This window comes from Schistocerca cancellata, chromosome 4 (genome assembly GCF_023864275.1).
Source record: "Schistocerca cancellata isolate TAMUIC-IGC-003103 chromosome 4, iqSchCanc2.1, whole genome shotgun sequence".
NCBI lineage: Eukaryota > Metazoa > Arthropoda > Insecta > Orthoptera > Acrididae > Schistocerca > Schistocerca cancellata.
This window is the reverse complement of record NC_064629.1, coordinates 200829526-200857079: the sequence shown is the minus strand read 5'-3', so window position 1 is coordinate 200857079 and position 27554 is coordinate 200829526. Positions and strand designations below refer to the sequence as shown.

Here is a 27554-nt window from a genome sequence, read left to right as displayed (position 1 = left end):
CTCTATCGGCAGAGCCCTGACATTTGAAGGGATGGACATGCGGTAATACATCACTCTGGGGGAATGGGAGCATCTAGCCATACATCATACCTCCATTACTTTATAAAATCTGTGACGCATTTGAGATAACTTTTGTAAAGCGTCATTTTCTATAAACTTAATGTTCCAGTAACCATATTCCGTGACCGCTAGTGCGGAACTGCGGTGACAAACTGACACTCGTAATGAGGAAACCCACTTTGAATCCTCCTGGTAGAATATACGTTCATAGTCATAATCTGTCAAGTAGGTGGAAGACAGACACAGTGTAAAATTGTATCAGTACGGGACGCACCATATTTTTCGCTAGAATTGTATAAGGCAACAGTTTGGACACTGTTTAGGAAGTTCTACCAGTTGTATATGACGTTCAGCCCGGTGGCCCCCTAGGTTGATTTTTCGAAGAAGTAGGTCATGTCGGCAAACCTATACCAGCTACAGATCACCTCGTCGTAAGACATATGGCATAAGAAAGCATTCATGTTTAGTATCACATATTCCGTGCCCTAAATAACACACGCTGAGAACTTATGGTAAACTGGGTCCAATACTGATGAATATGACTGTGGGTTGACACTAGTGTACGGAAGATCTGAAGGTGTCGTCTCCTCGTATTTTCGTTCAGTGACACGTCTGCGGCCGGTGTCCGAGAGGTCCCTTTTTCTGAGGGTCGGTCCCTTTCAGAGTGGCTATTTTATCAATCTAGTTTCTGAAGCGGTGTGCCAAGCAGACAATAGGTTACCTCAGATTCGTCTACTGACGAAGAGTTTGACTGCCCACGTAGGGGTGTTTTGCCCTAAAAGCTGGCCAAAAGTTCACTTTTCAAATGCGAGTAATTGCCGGAACGCATAACTTCCTATGATAGTCTGATAAATGGGACACTGTTGAGCTAGTGAGTTATTTGCTTACTGTGCACTGATACGCGACAGAGCTAGTCTGTATTTACGTCTCGCTTGCAGTGCATCTGAAGTTTCTCTACTGGCCTGAGATCACTCTGCGTTTGTTAATGTGTTAAAGAATGTTTTTGATGTATGGTGAAAAACAATATAGATTCTGAAGATCCGTGTGTGTACCTTTAAATATAATTATTAGTGACGTAACAATGTTGACACAATACAGCCGCACGTACGCTGCTTAACACCGCCTGCTCGCAACTGATTGGTCGAATGCACATTTGAGTTTTAATTTCACTTCAAGCTGCCACCGTAGTTATTACACTGAAGTCGTTTATACGTCAGCAATAAATTATTCTTGGAACTTTTTGGACGGACGGTGTATGTACCTCAGTACAGCTGAGAAGCAAAGCTCTTAAAAATTTTCAGTTATAGACATATAGATGATTTGGTGCCGTCACAGCATTGGTCAAATGTTCTCACATTTCTTACTGTGTACATAATAATTTTTGTCAGAAGACAGTAAGAGTTATTTCAAATGGGTGAATATGACCAGAGTCTCTCACTGCGCGACGTCTTGGAAGACCTAAGCCAAAACTGGTTGATGTCATGGCAGGACATGAGAGAAGATTCCAACGTCAAGGAAGAATGCTATCAAACATGGATCACCGCTCAAGGTATAGGTCTGCTCGGAAGGACAGGATTTTAGTTTCAAAATCAGTGTAAGAACTACACTCAAGAGACTAAGAACGGACTACGCTCGGTACAACGCCATAATTTAGAAGTGGGGACTCTAGTTTTCCTGTCATTGACCTCAGAGGTCGTAACACATCGTGAAATACCGGGCAAAAATTTGTCGCACCGAAAATATCTCGTAATACTCCAAAACTCTAAAAATGTCACGATTTCAGCACTCAACTGGCTGCAGGTGCTGGTTTTATATTGCAGATACAAACTTCCGGACATCGTTTTCAATAATGCGAGGAGTCCAATAAGCTGATAATGGTTTCCTTCTGCCATTATTCCCCTGCAGAACTGATATTCCACCTCTGCTGTAAAGGGTGTTTCAAATTAATCCCATTTCGCAATCGTATATCATCTACATGAACATGCGTCTCCGTTCCAATGTATATAGTGTATTAAAAAGATCCAAAAGATTTCACACGACTGTATCATTTACACGAACAGGAACAGAGAAAGAAGAGTAAAGTTTAGCCTCCGTATGAGTCCTAATTTCTTATACGTATCTTATCTTCGTGGTTCTTAGGCTAAATGCATGTTGGAGTAAGTAGAATCGTTCTGATGTGAGACCCAAATGCCGGTTCTCTAAAGTTTCCAACTACTGTTCCTCTAAAAGAACGTCGCCTTCTCTCCAGGGATTCCCATTTGAGTTCCCCGAGCATTTCCGTAACTCTTGCGTATTTTTCGAACTTACCGGTAACAAATCTAGTAGCACACCTTTGAATTGTTTCGATGTCTTCCTTTAATCCTACCTGGTACGGATCCCAAAACCTCAAGCAGTACTCAAGAACAGGTCGCAATAGCGTCCAATATGCGGTCTGCTTTACTGATGAACCACACTTTTCTAAAATTCCCCCATAAATCTAAGTGGACCATTCGCCGTCCCTACCACAATCCTCACATTCTCGTTCCATTTCATATCGCTTTCCAATGTTGCACGCAGATATTTAAACGGGGTGACTGTGTCAAGCAGGACACTACTAATGCAGTCTACGAACATTACGGGTTTGTTTTTCCTGTTCATCGGCATTCACTTACATTTTTCTACGTTTAGAGGTAGCTGCCATTCATCACACCTACTAGAAACTTTGTCTTAGTCATCTTGTATGCTCCTACAGTCACTCAGCATCGACACTTTACCGCACACCACAGCATCATCAGCGAACAACCAACAGAACCACCCGATTTTACAAGGGTATATCTGTTATGCACATGCGAATACTACCTCGTAGTACTCTTTTACCTTCGTAAGATGGCGGACAAGTGGATGGTCGAAATATCGAGTCAGGATGATCTTAAGGTCCAGTAATAAACATGAGGAGACCGATGAGCTAGCTGCACTGTGGAAACGCCTACCAACAACCACATGAACTGACAACTTGCAATTGGCGCCAAGATAAACCTTTAGTTTCAAATGGTTCAAATGGCTCTGAGCACTATGGGACTTAACTTCTAAGGTCATCAGTCCCCTAGAACTTAGACTGTAGCGCCTAGAACCGCTCGGCCACCCCTCGGCATAAATTCTAAGTCATTCAAATTTCTATCTTCATTCGCGTAGAAGACACAATTTTGTGAAATCGGATGAACCTTATTGAAACATCCGGTATCATGTGTTGGCGAGGCGTAAACACCTTTCGATTTTTCCAACCTTGCTATCACCTTATTTAGCAGACGTATAAATCGCTGTGGAAGACAGATTGTTTTTTTTCTGTCGTTTCCTCCTCGTTTTGCTATAGTTTAGATACTAGTCGACAGTGATGTCACTAGAAAATGTGCGGCATATGTTTTGCCAAGACTGGGGGAGAAATCTGTTTCGGTCAGCCAATCTCTCGTTTTTCTTGAAGGATCTATCCTGGCATTTAGCCGACGAAATTTGCGGAAACCGTATACATGATTCATTGTAATGTGGTTTGAATGTGAAGTGGAGTCCCCTATTATGTTGACAAATTATATATATTATTTCTCAAATAACCATCCCTCTTTCTCAACACATGGTAATCGTATGGGGACGAATGTGGTATAATTATAAAGATTTTCTAACCGGCTTCTGGCATTGCCTACAGACTTCGCGCTAAAATTTACTATCTGTGGAAAATTTTGACATAAAAGAGACATTTAACTACCATAAGCAAGAAGGTATCATGGATGCCCAGCTTCATATCTATATTTAACGAAGCTAGATTATTAATTACGAATAAAATACTCCCTTTTCATATTATCTTATTACAAGTACCATATACAAGGATGTACCATAAATTCTTGATTATTATTTCACGGCTTTCGGATCACTTTTAATGACGTTTTCTCTTCCTTCCGACAACTACCCTTATCCCAACGACTACGCTTATTCCAAATACTGTCATCATTTAAAACTATAAAAGTGCGGAAGTTTTTCACGGGTGCCCTGGTAGGATAGTGGTTGTTACGTTCGGCAAAGAGAGGATTCCGTAGGCATCGGAAGCTTAGTGTTTTCATGGTTTAGGTTTTGACAATGATGTTAAATAACTGAGTGCTTGCTGACTTATACCTCTTTTCGTAATGCGACGAGAACGTCGCACCTCTAACCGAGGCACATAGGTTACAACGAAAAAAAACGTCGTTTTGCTACTGTGTCCTTCTACCTAAACCAGTAGTGTGTACCCAGAAAGACACCCTCGACGGACTTGTGAAACAGTCAGAGGGTTCTCTTTTGGAGTGTTATTAGTAAAGGTATCAGATCGATCACCTAAAACCGCATGAAAAGCGATGCACTTTATCTAAATTTTCCGCAGAAACAATTACATGTCGGTACGTTCTGCAAGAACACGTAGGAAACTACACGTGGTACCGGCAGAGGCTAGCTTGCCAACACAGGGCTTTGATCATGCGTAATTCAATTAACCAGCGGTGATCACGTGCTGTCCCGCTGCATGTACTACAATAATCTAATTTTAATGCGCTTCTGTGTGGCACCATACAAGGCGGCACGGTAATTGATCTGTTGACCCTCTGAACAGTCCAAGAGCACGAGTGCGCCGACTCTGTGGCTGCCGAAGCATGTAGCTACAAGCTTCAAATCCTTCAATAAACACTGCAATGGGCCGCAGAAGTCCTACTGCTTCAACAAATTTTTGTTGAAGAACAATAAATTGCAGATCCTAAGGATCTAAATGTCAGCGAGTGGAAATGTAAAATGATATAAATAGCATAATATGGGATATGGCAGGATTATCACAAAGGACGGAGGAAAGTCAGAAGTAAAGTTTTTGTAAACAAGAAAATGAAAATATTACAGATATTAAAAGAATATCAACGCAATAGCGATATTTCTTGTAAATATAAAGATATTACATTGATTGACTGTTCCGTTAGTTCTTGATAGAATATTACACCAGCGTGGTGCGTGTTTTCATTTATAATAAAGATATTACGTGAAAATCATACAGTTCTTTTTACAACATGGTCATATTTTGATGGGGCTGCAGAAGACTTCTACAAAGAGTTACGAAAACTGACAGGTGACTAAAAATCTCACTACAGTATGATAATAGGGATTTTAATGCTACAGTAAGACAAAAATTAAAGAATAATTCTTCAATGGAGAACTTCGGATATCGTACCACAAAGCTCATACTGCGAAAGAACCTGCCGAGAGGATTTACTCGTTTGGTTTCACACATTCTTCCAGGAGAGAACGAATAGAAAATGAACTCCACAAGGGTCAAATGGAATTAAATACGAAATTGATTATTTTTATAAAACTCAGGATGTCACTATCACAAATGAGTTTCGAACTACAAGTAATCATAAAGCGTAAGGTGCTGAATAAACACAGATAAGTAAAATGTAAAGTAAAAATAGATATAAGACAGAAAACAAACGCAGTCATTAGACAGGAAGTCAGATATGTTCATGAAGAGCACATGCTTAAGAACAGAGAATGTGACGTGACCATCACATACCGCTGAGCCATATTTGATTATTTTTCTGCTCATTTCCTATTTTGCAGAAGACTAGCAGGTTTGCTAACTCAGGAGGAAGGCTTCAAATTATCTTGTTAAGAAACGAACAGACCCGAATGTTCGCTCCATAATCTGCCTTGACAACAAAAGATTAGTCGCAGAAGCTCTGGAGACGGGAAGAAGGTCCCCAGAGCATTACAGTTCTCGGAAACGATTGAGATGAGCCCCTGTCCCTCGCCCTGGCGGAGAATCCGGTTTCCTCCTTTGAAGGCAGCTGCCACTACGCCGCTACAAGTCCCCAGAGTATAATTGTGTGTGACGAATTCACCTCCCTGTAAGCAGACCTGACAACGGGGAGCCAAAGCGTTCTGCCATCACGGTATGTAAATTCGTTGCCTTCCCCTCCAAATCTTGTTATCCAATCAACTGAGTCTTGCCAGCCTCCGTCTTTAGGCGCGAAGGCTCGATCAATGAGTGAACATGGCTAGCAGCCGATACGAACCTCTTGCATGCTAAAATACATATAAGACAAGAATGGGAAATGTCTGCGGGCTTCCTCTGTATCCAAATAAATAAAGCGAAATTCTCACTGGTCCCTGTGACAATTGTTAAGTGTGCTCCCCTCCATGAAAAGCTTTCCGATAAGTTTTGAGTTAGCCGTGGGGATGCCGTCTGGGACACTCGTGGATCAAATGGCGTCAGCAGCAGCCTTTTTCTGCCGCCATCTCGGCGGTCTCTATCCGGTGCTCACTAGCGCGTTCTGGCGGCTGTTTGTTGTCTTAAAGTAAGTGTCGCATTTAGTGTAAGCACTATCCACTTTCTGAGCAGCTCAAAATTTGCGGGATTTGCTACGCAACTTGAATTGCCTGATTACATGTATTGTTTCGTGAGTCTTGGACTCTTTTACTTTGCATCTGCGAGCTGCACAAATTAGGAAAGCTTGTAGTAGTTCCCAAGTTGTCTTCCACACCGTGCACGACATTCATGGTTGAATTGATCTTCTAGAGAGCATTGCGTTTCATTATTTTAGACGATTTTGTGGTCGTTGCGTTGGAGCAACTTCTCAGTCAACATTACGAGACTTCATTTACGTTTAGTTGGAAAGTTATTATCTGTCATTTTAATGCGGTATACCTACGGTGACCAAACGTCCGGATTAATCCGGACATGTCCTCCTTTTTAGCTCTTTGTCCGGGGTCCGGGCGGATTTTTACAGTGTCTGGCTTTCTCGTAAAGTTGAGCGTAATACAGTTAAATTCATAATTCGTCTCGATCTATTGCTATTTTGTTAAATACTTTAACTATTGGCACAGCTTTCGTGATAAACACGCACGAAGGCGGTGTTAGTAGGTGGTACCAGGATCGTCGATGTTATCGTTGATCAATCTATATGCGAATGCGAATATCGATTATTTAAAATTTTCGTTTCGTATCTTTGCTTTGTATTGGCTTGGCTTCCTGTAGTGCATGTTTGATTTGGGAGTGTAATTTTTAACCGAGTGAGTTACGTAAAATATTTGGCTATACCTAAACGAAAGTGTACATTTTCTGATGACCTTTCCTGCAAATATCCGGCTTTCAAGAAAGGGAGAAATGAATTTGTAGCGGAATGTAAGTTATGTGGAGCTGGAACGTACGTCTGAGTGGCCAATAAAGATAAGAAACAACTCGACAGATTAACTGTCATGGTTTTACTTCATTGTTTCATAGTCATTCAATTTATTTGTATTCGGAAGGTTAAAGAGCAGTTTACATGTCGTCAGCTGCTGCTTGAATTGTACATGTTGGTAGAGGTGCGTCGAATGAAGGGAGGTGAATGGTCTTACGTTTTCCGCTTTGTAAACAATTCCGTGTCGTTGACATAACAAAACAATTGACGCCACACAGTCACCACAATCAATGTTTTTAATTTTTCTTATATTGCTCTGTTAACTACCACCGGACCATCAGTAACAATTGACAGCTAGTTTTAATTCCCGGCAGAAACACGCAGTCTTATTGGCTGCCTGAACGCTATAAAACGAAATGCATGTTGCTTTGTCACTGAAATGTTAAAATTTCTTGCACAGGTGGCTAAGATCTTGAACATCACATTGCCGCTCAGAAGCATAAGAAAACCTTCCGGCTTCCAGTTCAATGTCTAGGATAGAGACATTATATCAGCAACAACAATCTACTTCTGCTATAAGCCACAGAGTTCTTGCTGGAGAAGGAGCCTTAGCATTCCATAATGTTAGGCATCATTTTAGCTACAGATCAATGGATTGTACGCCAAAGAATGTATGTATGTTATGTCCATAAATAATAAACTCATTTATTAAAATTGAACGTATGTTTGATGGGAGAATACTGCAGATGAGGATACCACGCGTCAGCTTTGGACAAGTCACATGAAAGTAGCCAATCAGGAGTGTCGCTTAGGCAGCCGTCTTCGTTAAATCTTAAAACTACGAGTAAATATAAAAACAATTGATGCCACACTGTCACCACAATTTAATTTAAAATAAAAAAAATATTGTTCTGGGAATCACCACCTGACCACCACTAACAATTAACTACTAGTTTTACCGGTAATTCCTGGCAGTCACGTGACTTGTAAAAAAAAAAAGGTTCAAATGGCTCTGAGCACTATGGGACTTAACATCTGTGGTCATCAGCCCCTAGAACTTAGAACTAGTTAAACCTAACTAACCTAAGGACATCACACACATCCATGCCCGAGGCAGGATTCGAACCTGCGACCGTAGCGGTCTCGCGGTTCCAGACTGCAGCGCCTAGAACCGCACGACCACTTCGGCCGGCGCTCAGTACAGTGATGGTTAATGTCTTACCGCGCGACTGCTACGGTCGCAGGTTCGAATCCTGCTTCGGGCATGGATGTGTGTGATGTCCTTAGGTTAGTTAGGTTTAAGTAGTTCTAAGTTCTAGGGGACTGATGACCACAGCTGTTAAGTCCCATAGTGCTCAGAGCCATTTGAACCATTTAATGTGTTATGTATGACGCTGGAGTTGTCATCCGAAGATGTCTCGTATATGCTTGTTTGGAGAGAAACCTGATGATCGAGCAGGCCAAGGCAACATATCAACCGTCTGTAGAGCGTGTTGGGTTACAAAAGCGGTATGCGAGTGAGCGTTATCCTGTTGGAAAACATCTCCTGGAATGCTGTTTATGAATGGCAGCACGACACATCGAATCACCAGACTGACATATAGATTTGCAGTCAGGATGCGTGGGATAAATACGAGAGTGCTCCTCATATGAAACCGCACCCCAGACCATAACTGTAGGTGTAGGTCCAGTGAACCCAGCATGTAGATTTTGGTCGCAGGCTTTTGACTGGTCTCCTTCTAACCAACAAACGGCCATCACTGGCGCCAAGGCAGAACCAGATTTCATAAAAAAAAAGACAGACCCCACTCTGCCGTCCAATGCGATATCTCTTGACACCACTGGAATCGCGAATGGCGGTGGTTTGGGGGTCAAAGAAATGCACGCTACAGGCGTCTGGCTCGGAGCTGTCCTCGAAGTAACCGAATTGTAACAGTGCGTTGTGTCACTATGGTGCCAACTACTGCTCAGTCTGCTGCTGGAAATGCAGTTCGACCTGCTGGAGTCATATGCTGAACACGATGGTCTTCCCTCTCGGTAGTGCCAAGAGGCCATCCAAAGCCCTGTCTTCTTTCGACCGTACATTCCCGTTACCACCCCTGCTAGCACTCATGCCACGTCTTTCTGCAGTATTGCCGAAGGAACATCCAGCTTCTCGTAGCCCTATTACACGACCTTTTTCAAACTTAGTGAGGTGTTGATAATGGCGTCTTTGTCGCCTTAAAGGCATTCTTGACTATCATCAACTCACAACGTCCGCTCTCAAAGATAAATAACGTTCACGACCATTACGGCGTGTACTTAAAGGAAACCTGATTTGCATCCTCATAGTGACGCTACTATTATGCTACTGTCGCGGAATCTGAATAAACATTATCTTTCAGATATAGAAACACGCCTACAAACTTTCGCTTATATCGCACTGCTCCTTCTTGGTGTTGCGATTTCTTTCCGTCAGTTTATTTTATGAGCTTTAAAAGGTTTCGTATTACTTTAGTATATTTAAGCGTGAGATCCCCACTAACTGAATGTGAAAAGCGTTACTTAAGGGTAATATTGTAAGGGAAGATAAGACTTTAGTTGGACAATTCATAACTGTAATTATGTTTCTACTGCTACCTAACACAGTGCACCATAGCGATCATTACCTAACCTGTTTCACATCTTGATTCTTTCCATTGGGAAAAATGTACACTACTGGCCATTAAAATTGCTACACCAAGAAGAAATTCAGATGATAAACGGGTATTCGTTGGACAAATATATTATACTAGAACTGACATGTGATTACATTTTCACGCGAATTGGGGTGCATAGATCCTGAGAAATTAGTACCCAGAACAACCACCTCTGGCCGTAATAACGGCCTTGATACGCCTGGGCATTGAATCAAACAGAGCTTGGATGGCGTGTACAGGTACAGCTGCCCATGCAGCTTCAACACGATACCACAGTTCATTAAGAGTAGTGACTGGCGTATTGTGACAAGCCAGTTGCTCGGCCACCATTGACCAGACGTTTTCAATTAGTGACAGATCTGGAGAATGTGCTGGCCAGGGCAGCAGTCGAACATTTTCTGTATCCAGAAAGGCTCGCACAGTACCTGCAACATGCGATCGTGCATTATCCTGCTGAAATGTAGGGTTTCGAAGGGATCGAACGAAGGGTAGAGCCACTGGTCGTAACACATCTGAAATGTAACGTCCACTGTTCAAAGTGCCGTCAATGCGAACAAGAGGTAACCGAGACGTGTAACCAATGGCACCCCATACCATCACGCCGGGTGATACGCCAGTATGGCCAAGACGAATACACGCTTCCATTGTGCGTTCACTGCGATGTCGCCAAACACGGATGCGACCATCATGATGCTGTAAACAGAACCTGGATTCATCCGAAAAAATGACGTTTTGCCATACGTGCACCCAGGTTCGTCGTTGAGTACACCATCGCAGGTGCTCCTGTCTGTGGTGCAGCGTCAAGTTTAAGCGCAGCCATGGTCTCCGAACTGACAGTCCATGCTGCTGCAATCGTCGTCGAACTGTTCGTGCAGATGGTTGTTGTCTTGCACACGTCTCCATCTGCTGACTCAGGGATCGAGACGTGGCTGCACGATCCGTTACAGCCATGCGGATAAGATGCCTGTCATCTCGACTGCTAGTGATACGAGGCCGTTGGGATCCAGCGCGGCGTTCTGTATTACCCTCCTGCACCCACCGATTTCATATTCTGCTAACAGTCATTGGATCTCGACCAACTCGAGCAGCAATGTCGCGATACGATAAACCGCAATCGCGATAGGCTACAATCCGACCCTTATCAAAGTCGGAAACGTGATGGTATGCATTTCTCCTCCTTACACGGGGCATCACAATGTTCCACCAGGCAACGCCGGTCGCCTGCTGTTTGTGTATGAGAAATCGGTTGGATACTTTCCTCATGTCAGCACGCTGTAGGTGTCGCCACGGGCGCCAACCTTGTGTGAATGCTCTGAAAAGCTAATAATTTGCATATCACAGCATCTTCTTCCTGTCGGTTAAATTTCGCGTCTGTAGCACGTCATCTTCGTGGTGTAGCAATTTTAATGGCCAGTAGTGTAATTTTCGTAGTTAAGAAAATAAAAATATGCCGAATTATTTTAAAGCATTCCTTTCATTGGGAACAGAGAAACCTTTGAGTTAAAACGAAAGTCAGTCTGCCATTTGATGGGCAGCCTCTGTGGAATCAAGCCGCAGTAAAATGGTTCAGAATTTTCCACACGAGTAATCGTCCTAACATACCACGAATCTGTACAAATCGATGTCAGTACGTGACATTGTTGTAGCGTGGTAAGGATGTGATAACAGATCAGCGTACTCTGATCAATACCGTCTGGCGCCCGGGCACTTGGCTGCCCTTTGCAGGACACCCTTCGCCTACGCCTCTAGGCCGCGAGGCATAGCTTCCTTTGTGACCGACAAACGTGGCTGCATTCTTCTTTCGGATGTGGAGTGAGGGCCAGGCGTACTATGACCATTCAGGTTACATACTTCCTCGTGCTGCAAAAGCGCGAGCGCTAAGCATGACGTTGAGCAATAATAGAAGGGATTTTATGATTAACAGCTCGCTGTGCTCAACCCATGTTAGCACACTATGGATATTCACTGTCGAATACGTGACGTTTTCGAATCAGATGCCCGTTAGCTTTCAACTTATAAGTTTTCCATTGTTTCCCTGATATATAAAAGATAACTGCCAGTATTATCTCCTCGGTCGTCTCTTGCCAACAGAACTAGTGGTCCTACAACCCGTTCTCTGCTCCACAGAAAGACGGCAGGCTGGCCGCTGTGGCCGAGCGGGTCTAGGCTACGGTCACAGGTTCGAATCGTGCCTCGGGCATGGATGTGTGTGATGTCCTTCGGTTAGTTAGGTTTAAGTAGTTCTAAATCTAGGGGACTGATGACCTCAGATGTTAAGTCCCATAGTGCTTAGAGCCATTTGAATCATTTTGATTTGAAAGACGGCGGCCGGCCGGAGTGGCCGAGCGGTTAAAGGCGCTACAGTCTGGAACCGCGCGACCGCTACGGTCGCAGGTTCGAATCCTGCCTCGGGCATGGATGTGTGTGATGTCCTTAGGTTAGTTAGGTTTAAGTAGTTCTAAGTTCTAGGGGACTTATGACAACAGCAGTTGAGTCCCATAGTGCTCAGAGCCATTTTTTGAAAGACGGCGGTACAGTAGTCTCCATTAGTTAGGTTGTATTGGAGTTGGTATCATCACAACAATGGAAATTAAGAAAAACAAAGTAATAACACGTGCGAATTGCTGTTGCTATCAACTTTAGAGCCGAGATATTGACAATCAGATAAATTAAAACTACAAGTAAAGTGGTCAATGCGAAAACCAAAACACAACAAGACTGTGTGATATTTCAAGAACAAGCATCTAAAATACCGAATGTGATGCGCTAACGACCAGAACAGCAGCGGCCCAGAATAACAGTGTACGATGCACCAATGAACACGATCAACAAAGATATGGTGGGTTCCATCTTGAAACAGAACTTGACAACCACTTGTAAGGTGAAGGATTGATCGAAGAGTTCAAATTGCATTTTAGAACTTTCCCAAAAGACATTCCCACATTACACCACTTTTCTGAAGTGTCACCAAGGGTGCAGAGTTCGCTATTCTGTACACAGAAGCTGTTTGTTGGCTTCAGAGTTCTGAGTCCCGAAGATTATCTTGTCGTTCACAGATACTTCAAACAATGGTACACATCAGAAGATTCTGAGGAGCTGAGAATCAGGTCTGCTCCCACTGTGGGGAGGTGAACCATCACAGTTACTAGCGCAAGAAATATTGTGTCAAGGAGCGTAAATGAAAACAGATTCACCTCTGTGAAATCTGCAACTGTTAAAAAATTTCTGCTGATGCAATCGATGAGAATTGTGGGAACAGTGAACAGAAAATTCAACGAAAGGTAGCGCTGTACTGTATAAAAATATAGAAGCTAATTTAAAGAACCAAATGTACATCCGTTCGTTCTGCGTCTCTTAGTACGTTATTCGCATTCGTAAGGATCGATCATCATGTTTCTTATACCGAAAGACATATATTGCGTAACTTCAGTGGTATATCATCTGTCAATTGATATAAAGCACTCATTTGACCTACTTCGATAAGTATTCACCATCAAGCAAGACGTTGTCGACTTCAACCAAGTGTGGAAACGTATTGACGTGTATAACTTCGTGTCGTTGTCGTCATCTTCCTTTCCCCTCTATCCATCATCAGACCGGGTAGGGACATTTATGGTGCTTCCCCACTTTCCTCTGTTTTTCCACCTTCTTCTTCTATAACGGTTTTGTTCCCGCCTAGATTCCTTCTTCTTAATCCCGTCTACCCAGTCTGCACCTCAGTGTTTCGTTCGTACCGGACACATATAGGAGAACGAGAATTTTACAACCTAATATAATTCACAGTGCTTTGGTTGTGACCGGATGACGAAATATATGTGACGAATTGAGCGACGATGCGCTATACTTCCAGGAAGAGTATTAAGTAGAAGGGACCCGTCTTCAATTCGCCCAGAATATAACAACCACTAGGCATCATAATTCTAAAGAAGTAATTGTGATTCTAATTAAAAGTTGTTCTAAATCTAAATGCATCAGCTACATAGGAGCATTGGGTAAAACATTACAAAATAGTTCTAACTCACATGAAATCTAATCATACTAAGGAAAAGCGAGGGCAGTGGTCGCATGTGAACAGGGCTCAATTTGTCGAATAGTGGTGAATGAAAATGCTTAATTCACCTTACGGCACATTAGTCTCTATAATGGCTTGGTACTGTCCACCAGGAGTTTATAAGAAAATTAAATTTGATAATGATAAACAAAGATGGTCATCCGATTACCCATTCAGATCGTTCAGCCGGAGGAACAGTCACTGACGTCATACTGGCTAACAGAAACGCAGCTGCTGAAATAAACAACCGAAAAGTTCATAAGTAAGGAATTATCAGTCATCAAAGTGTAATTGTCTTCGACATAAACGAAGGATCTTTTGTTTGTACAATGACTAGCGTTTTAGGATTATGGAGATATTTATATTTTAAAAAAGTTGAAAAAATCACACTGGAAGAATGTATTGTTAAAATTAGCCTTCACAAAAAATGACATGATGAATAACAGTTTCAATTATAGAGCTCATTTTCTTATGACATTACTTCAAGGAGTACGTAGGAAACACATATCGACTTGGGAAATTTAGGACCTACCTAAAATTCCGTAGGGCTTTCCAACTAGCGAACCAAAGCAAGGATCGCTAGAAAAACTTGCATCTCCAAGACAAGAGGAGACAAACTGAAGTCTAATGATGTATCGAACTGTAAAGAAAGATATAGAATTAAACTCCTCGGGGCCAAGGAGACCCACTCAGGGCAGTAACTGTGGCATCAAGTGATCCACGATATCTGTGATCAAAAATACCGATTACTGACGGAGAAATTTAAGGCATCCATAGTTATTTCTGCTTTCCGACGTATGGAAGTAACAGTGAGTAATGAGTGCACCGTGCACCGTCTCAGCGAGTAGATCCCTGGCGGTACCACGGAAGAGAACACACAGGAGCATCTGATACTGGCGCAGGAGATGCAGGCAGAATGCAAGGACTGCTCCACCTTTATTTCATTTGTCCACGAAGGAGTCATATCGGCTATTGGTAAACATAAAAGTGCGAAGGTACCATGTCCGGATGGTATCCGTCCTGATGTTCACGAAGTAATTCTGCTTTTTTTGACAAGCATAACTAAGGAGCCGCTACAACTAGGAAAAAACTAGGGCTGTACGGTAGAAACTCGTTTTCGATATGACTTCGGTAGAAATCTCTGTCCAGCTATCGAGATTTAGGTTTTTCGCGATTTCACTAAACAACTTAAGGCAAATACCAGGACACCTCCTTTCAAAAATCACGCCGATTTTCGACCCAATTAGAGTTTGTGCTCCTTGTCTAAAGATCTCGTCGTCGGCGTTAAATCACAATCCTTCCTTGGGTGCAAACAGAGACTCGTGGAAACTGAAAAGTTAGAGACTAGTTTTTCTGAGCAAGACTCTGGCTGAGCAAATGGAACTATGAGGGTATAGAGACCTCTTCGGCTTTCAAACAACTACGATGTATGTATGCAGACTGAAGTGTCGAATGAAAATTTGTACTAAGACCAGGATTCGGGCCCAGATCCTCTGCTCACGAGGCAGATACTACTGCATCTCCCTGGCACAGTGGATTTGCACGATTCTACAGCCTACCCTAGCACGCCTCCAAATTCCCATTTCGTTCGATGCTGATGTGCTATTCCAATACAGTTGAAGAGCATCTGCAATGCTCTTCGAGTTTAGGGGGAATGCTAAGCGGGCTGAGTTGTAAATGGGAATCTGGATTGAGGGGGGATGTGTGCTAGGGTAGTCTGTGCCAAGGTGGCGTAGTGGTTAGTACATCTACCTGGGGAGCGGGAGACACACGTTCGAATCCTGGCCTTGGTCCAGATTTTCATTCGTCTCTTCCGTCTGCACGTATACACTCTGGCTTAGGTACAGGGGCCGTTGTTGTGTGTCAGGTTACAGACACACAGAGAGCTCATGGGATTAAAATAAATACGGATCTTGGAAAATAAATCAGTTGATGATGGTACTAATCGGGTCTTGAAAATAACAGATCACATAACTTGGAATTATGAAATGATAGTTATGATAAACATCGCAGGTGCCTTCGATAAACCATGGTGGCCTGCGACGCTCGCGTCTTATAGATCCCGGAGTCCCTAAATCACTGTACGATTTTAGAAGTCGACCAGTGGAATGGCTCGCTGAGCGGCGTGAACCATTCAAGAAAATGACCACAGGGATCAACATGCGGACCTGTAATCTGGGACCCAACGATAGAATCTCTTTTGGAATTACTGGACTGGATGAATGCAATGGACGGAACAGTTACGGACGTTAACGTCGTCCTCGATGTCGCATCTCCTGGCTCCAGAGCGAAGCTAAAGGAGAGAGTGAATGAAGCACAGATAAAGCAATGGTGTTTGGGCATCAAATTATAAAGAGCTGAATAAAAAGTCACGTCTCTACTACTTAAATGTAGGCTCTGTCATCGGAAATCATATTGTTAAATTCAATGGCATTTCTACAAAAATATATATTGTGCGTAGATAACTGGGAGAAAATAAATTCTTGGACTCATATAGTAACATACTCTCAGAAGTTGGTTAAAGTTATGCACATGATAGCCAGGGCCAGTACTGCAAATTATAAAACACCTCTGGACTCTTTGCGTTTGAATCAAACCACCATATTCAATTTGAGCCGATACGATGGGCACATCGATTGCAACAGAAAAGCTGCAGGTCCATACTGAGCCAAGCACAAGGAAGTATACACACAGGAGTCACCGGAGCTTCCCCGACTACATTGGCTCACGCCTAGTTTGTGCGCTTCTTGTAGTTTTCCCAGTCTATACGACTGTTAGATACATGACTGTTCCCTACTGGCTACAGGTATGCAAAATTACATGGTCAAAAGTCACTGACAAAAGCAGCCTAAACCCCTGAAAGATAAATAGGTGGCAGCGTGAACCGGATGAACCTACAAAATCTAGAAGAGCTCATGATGTAATCTCTGATATCGAGGAACGACTACAGATGAAACATTTTAACTGAGGTCAGCGTATGGTACAGCAGCTGAACGAGATTTCCACCATTTGATCGCATAATTAAATATTCATTTATATCACACTATCACGATTTCAGCTTTATAACGATTGTCATGTGCAAAGGCGAACTTAAACTCAACAAAACGTACAGATCACACACTGCACGGCATAATGTGAAGAACTTACCACAAAATGTCCGACGTGCCTGAATGACGTGTCATCGTCGAAATATTACAACATATATCTGGTCTTGTAAACCAGTCGTCACTACAGAATATGAGAACAAATCAAAAATACGTAATACGGCTGACGTATTGCACAGCAGACAAATATTAACATAATGTATCGCGTATGTGACGGCCGATGAATAAATTAATATTGAAATATAGTCAGATGCCAGAAATTTCATTCAAACAATAAAATAGAAATACATATACGTGCTTCAGGCTCATATGTTTGTTTGATATCGGTTTATACCAACTTAACTTGTTTCCATTTTATTGCTCTCATTTTGTTTTGCTACAAATAACTTTATCATCGTAATTTGAACAACAATTGACTGTAGTATATTGTGATTTATGTGTTCAGCGACTGGGAAGAGAGATTACGGAGGGTAGGTTCGATGAAACACCAATAAGTTAATAAAATTAAAATTAAAACTGCCATATTAATCCTATACGTATGATTAATATTCCCTGGGATGGGCGTCATAGTGTTCTGGAATGCTGCACATTCCTCTGAATTTGTTTTCAATATATTTAATTTTCCGTGGGTTTCTCTTTGGTATTCCATTTCGCATTCCACTCTTTTCTTTATCCATTGGATACTTCATAAATAATCCGTCGACATTATTCATTTTCATTCATTCCCCTAAAGCCATTTCTGCGGTCTGTGATATCGAAACTGATTGCAGATAAATTAACTGTTCGAAAAAAGTTTTGCACTGTCTGCATATCTGTGAACGTGTGTTGGCTTCGATTTAATAGGAGCAGGAAATGAAAGAACGTGCCTTACTAAGGTAAAATAATAACTTAAGGCAATAACCTAAACGATGGCTGGCTGTCCGAAAGTGCACATGTTTGCACAATTGTGAAATTAAAATCTGCTGCTGGATATGATTCAACACAGTCTTGCTCCATCATTGTAATCTGCTTTGGATTCGTCTGGGCGAGGCGTGCACAACACGATGGAGTTTTCGCTGCTCAAACATGTCCCATTCTTCTACTGTCCTAACGATTTCAGTTGGTAACAGCTGATGGTAGGGTTCGATTGTGGTGCAGACCCCATGAAGCCATGGACCGATTTTGTCAACAAGGCGCTGTGCAAGCTGGTAGTGGCTCCGCTCCATAGTGATGTGGGTTGTATTTACATGGAATGGGCTGTTTCCTCTGGTCAGACAGAACCGATCGTTGACAGGAAATGTTTATGTTCGGTTACTTGGAGACAATTTGCGGTCATTCATGGACTCCATGTTCCCAATGATGAAACTGTTATGAATGACAGTGCGCCATATCACTGGCCACAGTTATTGGCGACTGGTTAGAAGAACGTTCTGGACAAGCGAATGATTTGGCCACCCCGACGTGAATCCCCTCGAACATTTATAGCACATATCCGGGAGGTCAGTTCGTGCACAAAGTCCTGCGCCGGCAACACTTTCGCAATTATGGACGGCTATAGAAGCAGCGTGGCTCAATATTTCTGCTGGGGACTTCCAACGACTCGTAAAATCAATGCAAGTCGAGTTGCTGCAGTACACCGGGCAAAATGGGAGTCCGACGCGATATTAGGTGGTATCTCATGACTTTTGTCACCTCTGTGTAAAATCATTGTGCCAGGGTGGCGTAGTGATTAGCCCATCAGTCTAATGAGCAGGAGGCCTGGGTTCGAATCCTTGCCTTCGTATAAATTTTTATTTGCCGATTCAGTCTGCATATATACGTCATAGGCAATTATATGTTTGTTTACAGATGACTGTTCTAGTTTACTATGTACTTCTGTAAATCTGAAACCATGAAAGTTACTACTTTAGTTTCTAAATTAATTCAGACATGACATGGAACACGTTTACCTACTATTTCTCATTGCCATCCTAACCGGGATACTTTAAGACAACAGCAGCTGGATACGCAGTCTAAAAAAAATAAGGTACAGGAGAATAAAACGTTGATATTACTGAAACTCTGTTTGTATCTAATGATTCTCAGGCAGAAATAATTAATTCATTGAATTCAAGGACTGATAAGAACTAGAAGTTGCTAAAAGCAGGAACAAGGAATAATCTGAATAGGTCGTACTTCTAATGTCATCATTATACTTCGATTAAAACTAATTTCTGATTGGCTGGTGTTGGTTGTGGGGTACATAACTGTATTCTCGTACACAATATGCCATGTGCTCCTGCAATCGACAATTGCACGCACACCAAAAAAGGAACACGGCGTATACTCATTGACTGTTGTCAACATCTTTATAGGTTATGGGGAAGACAGTAGTGGGGGCCGTTGCTGCTGTGGCGACAGCGATACATTATTGTACCGTAACTACACACTACCACCGAATAACTGTAGTAAGACGATCGTTTAGTCACACACGTTTCGTAAAGCGGCTACTGATCTAAATAAGCAGAGAAAATTGTAAGTCACGAACAGAACAGAATTTTGAGATAACACTACACCCCTAACGAAGGCACTCCACTTAAATCAGAATCATTTTCACTGTCGTCTGATTTGTCACTAGAACTGCCTGTCGGAATTTAATGGAGTAAAAAGTTTCGGCTACACAATCATTCTTGATTCTTACAACATTATGCCAATCTGATGACGCAGCTGCGTTTGTAGTATTCTTTGTGAATCTGTCTACTTCTGCTAACGTCCTCATTTTGCACATATACAGATGGCTGTAGTATTGCGTACACAAGTTATAATTGGGCAGTGCATTGGGGGAGCTGTCACTTGTACTCAGGTGATTCACGTGAAAAGCTTTCCGGCGTGATTATGGGTGCACGACGGGAATTAACAGACTTTGAACACGGAATAGTAGTTGGAGCAAGACGCATGGGACATTCAGTTTCGGAAATCTTAGGGAATTCAGTACTCAGAGATCCACAGAGTAAACAATGTGCCGAGAATACCAAATTTCAGGCATTACCTCTCACCAAGGACAACGCAGTGGCTGAAGGCCTTCACTTAACGACCGAGACCAGCGGCGTTTGCTTAAAGTTGTCAGTGGTAACAGACAAGCAACACTGCGTTAAATATGTGGCAGCAGATGACCGACGCGAGTGCCTTTGCTAACAGCAGTACATCGCCTGCAGCACGTCTCCTGGGGTAGTGACCAAATGGGTTGGATCCTAGACGACCGGAAAACTGCGGCCTGATCAATAGTCCCGATTTCAGTTGGTAAGAGCTGATGTCAGGATTTGAGTGTGTCGCAGATCCCACGAAGCCATGGACCCAAGTTGTGAACAAGGCACTGTGCAAGCTGGTGGTGGTTCCATAATGATATGGGCTGTATTTACATGGAAATGGTCAGACTGAAGCGATCGTTGACATGAAATGTTTATGTTCGGCTACTTGGAGACAATTTGCAGTCATTGATGGGCTTCAGGTTCCGGAACAACGATGGAATTTTATGGATGACAATGCACCATATCATCGGACCCCAGCTGTTCGCGATTGGTCTAAAGAACGTTATGGACAATTGGAGCGAATGATGTGGCCACCCAGATGAGTTCCATCGAACAATTATGGGATTAGTTCGTGCACAAAACCTTTCACCGGCAACACTTCCGCAATAATGGACGGCTATAGAGGCAGCATGGCTCAATATTTCTTCAGGCCACTCCTAACGACTTCTTGAGTCCATGTCACGTCGAGTGCTGCAGTACGCTGGGCAAAAGAAGGGCCGACACGATATTAGGTAACCCGTGACTTTTGTCACCTCTGTGTAATTGTGGGTACTGTAGGCAAGCTACAATGTGAAACTATAAGATGGGAAGAATCGCTATTTCTAACTAAGTAGTTAACTTTTCATCACTTCATAAAGGCAGTCAATCTGACATTGTTATTTTCAATATTTTTGTGCGGAAAGTAAAAGTCTGCCAAATTAGAAACTTCATCTGTAGATATACTTTTGCCTGACGGGTAAAAATATTTTTATAGCGATGCAACGGAACATGCAAAAATCACTGGTGCTTTCACACCCTTATGGCCCTTACGGCCATCCGTACCTCCTTTCGCAACCCTGCAGACCGCGTCTCTTGACAAGGCTTTTGCGGGCACAGCAGGCGACACGGCAGACAGAGCATGTGGAGCCCGAGAAACAGATGCGATTGGCTGTCGCTCGACCCCTACCACACGGCTCACTGAAACGTCAATCACAAAGTAATTTTAATCTGAATGTTCTGCCCAACCGCAGGTTTTCACATGGTAACTCTGCCTGCGTTTCTGTGTTCCGTCATCCTCTACAGGTCCGCGTAATTTCCGGTTCACTTTATGTCGTCTGTCATCTTGTATATCATTCTACCTCTCAATCTGCTGTCATAAACCGGTCCTTCCAAAGTGTCTGTTAGCCGGCACTCCCGTCTCGACGAATGTCACTTCCAGTTCTTCTTCCTTTCTCTTATAACCCGCAGCAGTCTCAAGAAGATGATGGAAGTTGCCTTTGTATTTCCTGCTTGAAGGAAATAAAGAATGGGCCCAGTGCCTTAGATCTAAAAGGTGGGATCACGACAGTCGTGCCATAGAACACTCATTATTTTTTGTGTTCATAAATTTCGACTCGTAGAGTGATGATTAAGAGTGGGGCATAGGTGTAATCCAGCGAGTAAAATGGTCGTTTATTTGCAAACAGTGGTGCGCTACAGCGCCGCTATTTCATGTATTCCACAGGTATGAATCCCCTTTCCCGCTAGCAGCGTGCCAACTCCCGTGGCGCAAAGACGTCTACATAAATAGTCGTTCATGTCTGTGTGCTATGTCTATAGTCCGCGCGAGCAATCGTGGTAGTTAAATTTATGATTGCACAAATTGTAAAACTGAGGTAAATGTGGTCAATTACTGCAATAATACTATAAAACACTGTATATGTATATTACTTTTTTAACGTGTGTTGTTTCTTTATACGCATTTTCGCAGTTCGAATAATTTGTTATTGTAGAAATGGCAGTTTACATAAATAATATGTAAGACGTGTATATTTCTATTGTCAAACCACAATTTATGAAAGATGTTTATATTTTATTAATAGGATTAAGTAGGAATAATTAATATTTGTCATTTTGGAAATAATTGTGGTAGCAGGGAATGTCTGCACCGAAGTATTGTTGGCGGGAGAGACCGCACATTGATATAATTTTAAAAAGAGCGGGAGAGACCGCGTATGGATACATTTTAAGAAAAGAGCGGGAAAGACCGCGCATTTATACATTTTGTAATGGTAGCAGTGATTGTCTGCACCAGAAAGGATTGTTGGCGGGAGAGACCGCACTTTAGCGTATGCAGGAAGTCAGTAGTAAGCGAGATGTGAAGCGAGTCGGTAGCAGGTCTGAAGCGAGAGGTTGAGAGGAAAGGTGTGCCTGCCACCCACCAGGTATGATTTACAAGAGATTATAAACGGTTGTACAGAGACATCAGCAAACTATTATCATAAGAGGAACTAATATTCTTGAAGTTTTTGAAACTCAAGACTACTGAAGGTATGTTTGCACAATGCTAGTTGTAAGATTATTGTAAAAAGTAAGTCCCATTTGAACGTTTGTAAAATCGTTTCATTACGAACAGTAAATATTTGAAGAATCGTTTTCAGAATATAATTAATTTTTGCCAGCAATATTGCATTACCGATTATAATCCATCCCATAAACCTTCAACGTAAAACTTTGTAAAATTTTATTGTTGTCAAGAAAAAGTTTAACTATGAATTACGTAACTTCAGTCAAATTAATTAAAGAATAACGTCAGCTTTGCTATTAAAGAATAACGCCAGCTTTGGTAATAAATACAGCCACTTATTATGAGAGCCCACCAGCAGCTAATAGAGTATAGTAAAACAGAGTAAGTATATTCATGTCGCAGTTCGATGTAATAGTCAGATGGCGATCCAGTCACAGTAAAAAAGGTAAGGAACAGTTTTGGGTTATTGCAGGTAACGACTGAGGGCCACGACAACGACACATTCTATGTTTCGTCGAAATAATCAGCAAATCACATTTAACAAGGAGCATTTAAATTTGTATGCGAAGATTGCGCTTATTATTATTGGGAAAGAGAATTAATTTCAAAAGCAAGATTTCATTTGTTATTATTAAGCAACAGACAGAAATCCTAAGGGAACGTTTCATAGCTTATTGCAGAAGGGAAGGTTGCGTAACAAAAGATATATAGAGGAGGCGGGAAGGTTTCAAATATGGACGGAAAAATTCAAAGATGGCACAAAAATCATCAATGAGAAGTCAGCTCCAGTTATTCTGAAGAACACTGTTTAGTCCACTACCGGTTTTGGCCGTTGATAAATAGTCAAATGGTTCAAATGGCTCTACGCACGATGGGAATTAACAACTGAGGTTATCAGTCCCCTAGACTAAGCTAAGAACATCACACGCATCTATGTCCGAGGCAGGATTCGAACCTGCGACCGTAGTAGGCACGCGGACTGAAGTGCCTAGAACCGCTCGACTACCATGGCCGGCCGATAAATAGACAATACGACGTTACTGGAAACAATCACCGATGGCCTCTCACGCTATTTTGCAGTTTTGTCGATAAGGTGGGCAGAAATAGTCTTGTGATACATCAGATGATTAACTCTGAAACGAAACACGTACGCCTTCATTACCTGCAAGAAGTCAGTTTCTCACTAGCAAGACATTCTATTGGGCGCTGCATATCGCAACAAAACATACCTAGAGATATCAAACTAAAAGTTAGAACTCTCCTTGGACTTCCAGAACAAGCCTTGCAACCTATTATACCTGCTTGTGGAGGATTGGCATTGTTGTTATTGTAGCTGGGCTCCGGATCAGGGCACGCCCAAACAATGCAACAAATGTACGAGAGACATTTTCAGCCATCAGTGAGCAGTCGTCTGTCCCGAATGCATACCTACAGACGGAAAACGACTGTGAAAAACTGATTTTTGGTTCAGTTAGATGATCAGAAAGCAGGAAAATAATGAGCATTACTTACGAAATTAAAAATATGTGAACATAATCTAAACCTGTGCCTTGACGTTGATTTTTTTGGGATTTTTGTTCATTTGTTTCAAACAATAGTCAAGAAGTTAAATTTTATTAAATTCATGTGCCACGGTGATAAAAATATAGCTCTTTGGACTTATACAAAGTTTTATATGTATACTCTGTCTTCATCGGGAAATAAAACGTAATTTTTCGTTGGGCTACGTACGTGGCCCGCGCGTGCGCTCAAGGAATGTTTATGGGTGCGTGAACGCTAGTGTTAATTAGCATTCAAACTTCTATGTAGGTCATATTATACTAACAGATGCAATTTCTCCAAAAGGTTGTTTACTGCCAGTAAATTGTTCGTATTGGACCATGTTAATTGGTTTAAGTAAACCTGTAATTTTGTTTACTGCCAATAAAGTATATTTTGAAAATTTCAGTAGCGTGTTGTGTTTACTCATAATTGCGTTTTACGACACGTGTAAACTTGCTCCCATAGGTGCGTCAACTTGCCCCATACCCGGGGCACGTTTATGCACTCGATTTGAGCCTATATAAAATTATTTTGCACTGTTAAATGTAATGTTGAGTTAGAAGTATATATACAAAGTCATACGTTACCAACTATGTCATAAAACTAAATACATTTAAACACCGTCAATTTAAGCAACGGCGGGGTCAGGGATTTTCTCTGCCTCGTGATGACTGGGTGCTGTGTGATGTCCTTAGGTTAGTTAGGTTTAAGTAGTTCTAAGTTCTAGGGGACTGATGACCATAGATGTTAAGTCCCATAGTGCTCAGAGCCCTTTTTAATTTAAGCAAAATTTAAACAATTTCGAAAAGGAATCAGCGTAAATGTACCCCAGTCTGCCCTACATGATACCGGCTCGAAACATGACTCTCCTACCTGCCTGCTGAACTCCTGGGACCGCATATTTGAGACGTCCATTGTTACTTGGCTGCTTCTACACTCTTTTACGATAGCCATCAGGCGTCAGTCGAATCCTGCACTGGTCGTCAAGAGAACTTGACGCTATTGATCTAGGTTCCATTCCACGTGATATCTTGCCCACTTACTTCGCACACCAGAGGATTTGTACTGTTTTTCTTAATGAACGCCTAGGGGCCAAACAGACCGTGCGCAGACGGTTGCGTACGGGCTACTCCCACACAGCCCTTCCTTCCGTCCAGTAATAGGCAGCGCACTGTTCCGTTGCAATCTCATCAGGGTAACTAACGTAAGCTCCGTAAGGTCTATGTAGCGGCCATCAGCTGGTTTCTTGACTGTGGACAACCAGACATATCACTTTATGTGTGGTGGATGAATGTTCGAATGGTACGTGGACGGGCTACTTACCGTGTTGCCGTAGAGTGACAACGCACGCACGGTTTAAGCTTGAAACGACCTTTCGAGGCACGGTGACTGGCCAAACAGAGTACACAAGCCAACTGTCTCGTCCACGATTGGAAATATAGCGCTCTCTACTGAACTTGGCTGGGAATGCAGATTCATTTACTCCTCTGTTACACTAGAGTTAGTATATAACAATAATCTGTAATCAAATGAGTGTTGAGAAAAATGTTTCCGATCAAAGGAAACACAAACTATGCAAACATATTTTTTGACCAATTCGTATCCTTCATTTACTCTGTGGAGGAATTCTTTTCTTTTTTTTGCACTTCTATTTTGGAATGTGTGGGTACTCAAAAAGAACAACCCGTCTGAGAAGTAAGCAATCGGTTGCGTGATGTGTGGTAAGTTTTAACACAAACATAGGCTGTGGAATGAGGCTAAAATAAATGGAAGCGAGGAGTAATTTCCAGTGTGCTACGTCTAACGGTGCAATATCAGCATGTAAGCAAAACCCCCTTGGGGCAGAATTACCGGTGTCCAGGAAATGGATTTGATATGCAGTGACGTACCGGTTTAAACATAGCGTGGTGTTCCAACAGGGATCCTTAGCCAGCTCTAGAGTCTGGAGAGCGGTGGACGAAAACTTGTCCACACGATGTGACCAAAGTACGTAAGGACCAACACCAAGTCCACACATACGTAACGCACCGGAAATCCACGTCGTCGGCGTTCGGCCAATGCTATAGCACTGCATCTTGCGCTGACCTGTCCGCGTCGATGGTTCGACGACGCGGGCTGCGAAATGGAATGGTGAGAAGCACGACATTGAGCTAGCTTCCATCACACGGACACTACAAACACTTCAGATAGGAACGTCGTCGATAGCGTTCTTATAAACAAAATGTATTGTTGTCATATGGGTATTACAATGAAGCGTCAGAAAGTGTTAGACACTGCCGAAATCCTGCAGCCTGTGTTTCTGAACTGCATGATGAGAAAATACTTCCATCGAGAGTTAAAGTCGTCGTTAGATAAAATATACGACATCATATCTTATGAGGGTAATCTGAACATTACCAGCATCTTAAACCGTTTAAGTAGCATCATATGCGTGTGCCCATGATTGAGAATACAGAGCAGATGAACATTTTGTAAAAATTAGAATACTTGATGTGAAGGCAAGCATTCAAGGTGTTTTCATTGTCACTTTGGATGACTGATAGCCAGAGAAAAGGCATAAGCCTTATGAACCACCTTTGAGAGAAGTGAATACCTCGCCCAATGCGGCTGAGAGAGTAGACATTATGAAACATGGGAAGAGACATTCCAGCCCCTTCTCCTACTGACAGTTAATTGATGGTGGTTATTGCTGTGGTGGTCTGTACAGTTGTCTACACTGTGCAAGCTCCTCCATCTGCGCTTAACTACTGCAGCTACTCGTATTTTGTCGGCCTCTACAATTTTTCCCGCACCTCCCCTCCATTAACGGAATTCTATAGAAGCACTGAATTAGATCACATTCAAATATCAATTCCGAGTTTCTCCACAATAGTCGTGACTAACTGTAGCGAAAATATCGCAGGCACGAAGGGCATTCAATAACTAATGCAAAACTTTTTTTTCTCGTATAATTTCCGTTGGAAAAAATGTGGAATTTGTTGGGGGACATCGTAGAATATTATCGGTTCAGCTCCTATAGCTTCACGAAGTTCCGATAGGTGGAGGAGATACACGTAGCCTCCAAAATGGTGTCTGTAACTGGAGGTGTGTTCCAGGCAGAGAGCTGTCATACGCAGTGACAGAAAATGTGAGCTCAAAAATCCGTTGAAAATGAAAGCAGCAGAAGGTATGCAGTCCACGTTCTATTCCAGCTTCTGCTAACATGAAAGGAGAACCAGTTTTTGTCAGAAGATGGAACAAGAGCTCATAAAAGTGATGGTAACGTCTAGAATAAGTCATTCTTAAGCAAAACTGTTATTCTGGTGAAAGAATGATGAGTACAATCTACACGTTGTGAGCACAATATATCCGCATTGTCAATAATACGAGAAAAGCACCCGTGTTGAAGTGCTTTTCAGTGTGCAGTATGCTTAAAACATGGAAA

At 42.3% G+C, this 27554-nt stretch overlaps 1 protein-coding gene across 1 annotated transcript in view; it reads right to left on the bottom strand.

The window, feature by feature from the left end:
- Positions 1 to 27554, bottom strand: part of LOC126183531 (uncharacterized) — a 1031760-nt gene that overhangs the window by 952944 nt on the left and 51262 nt on the right. The gene's annotated exons all lie outside the window — the stretch shown is intronic.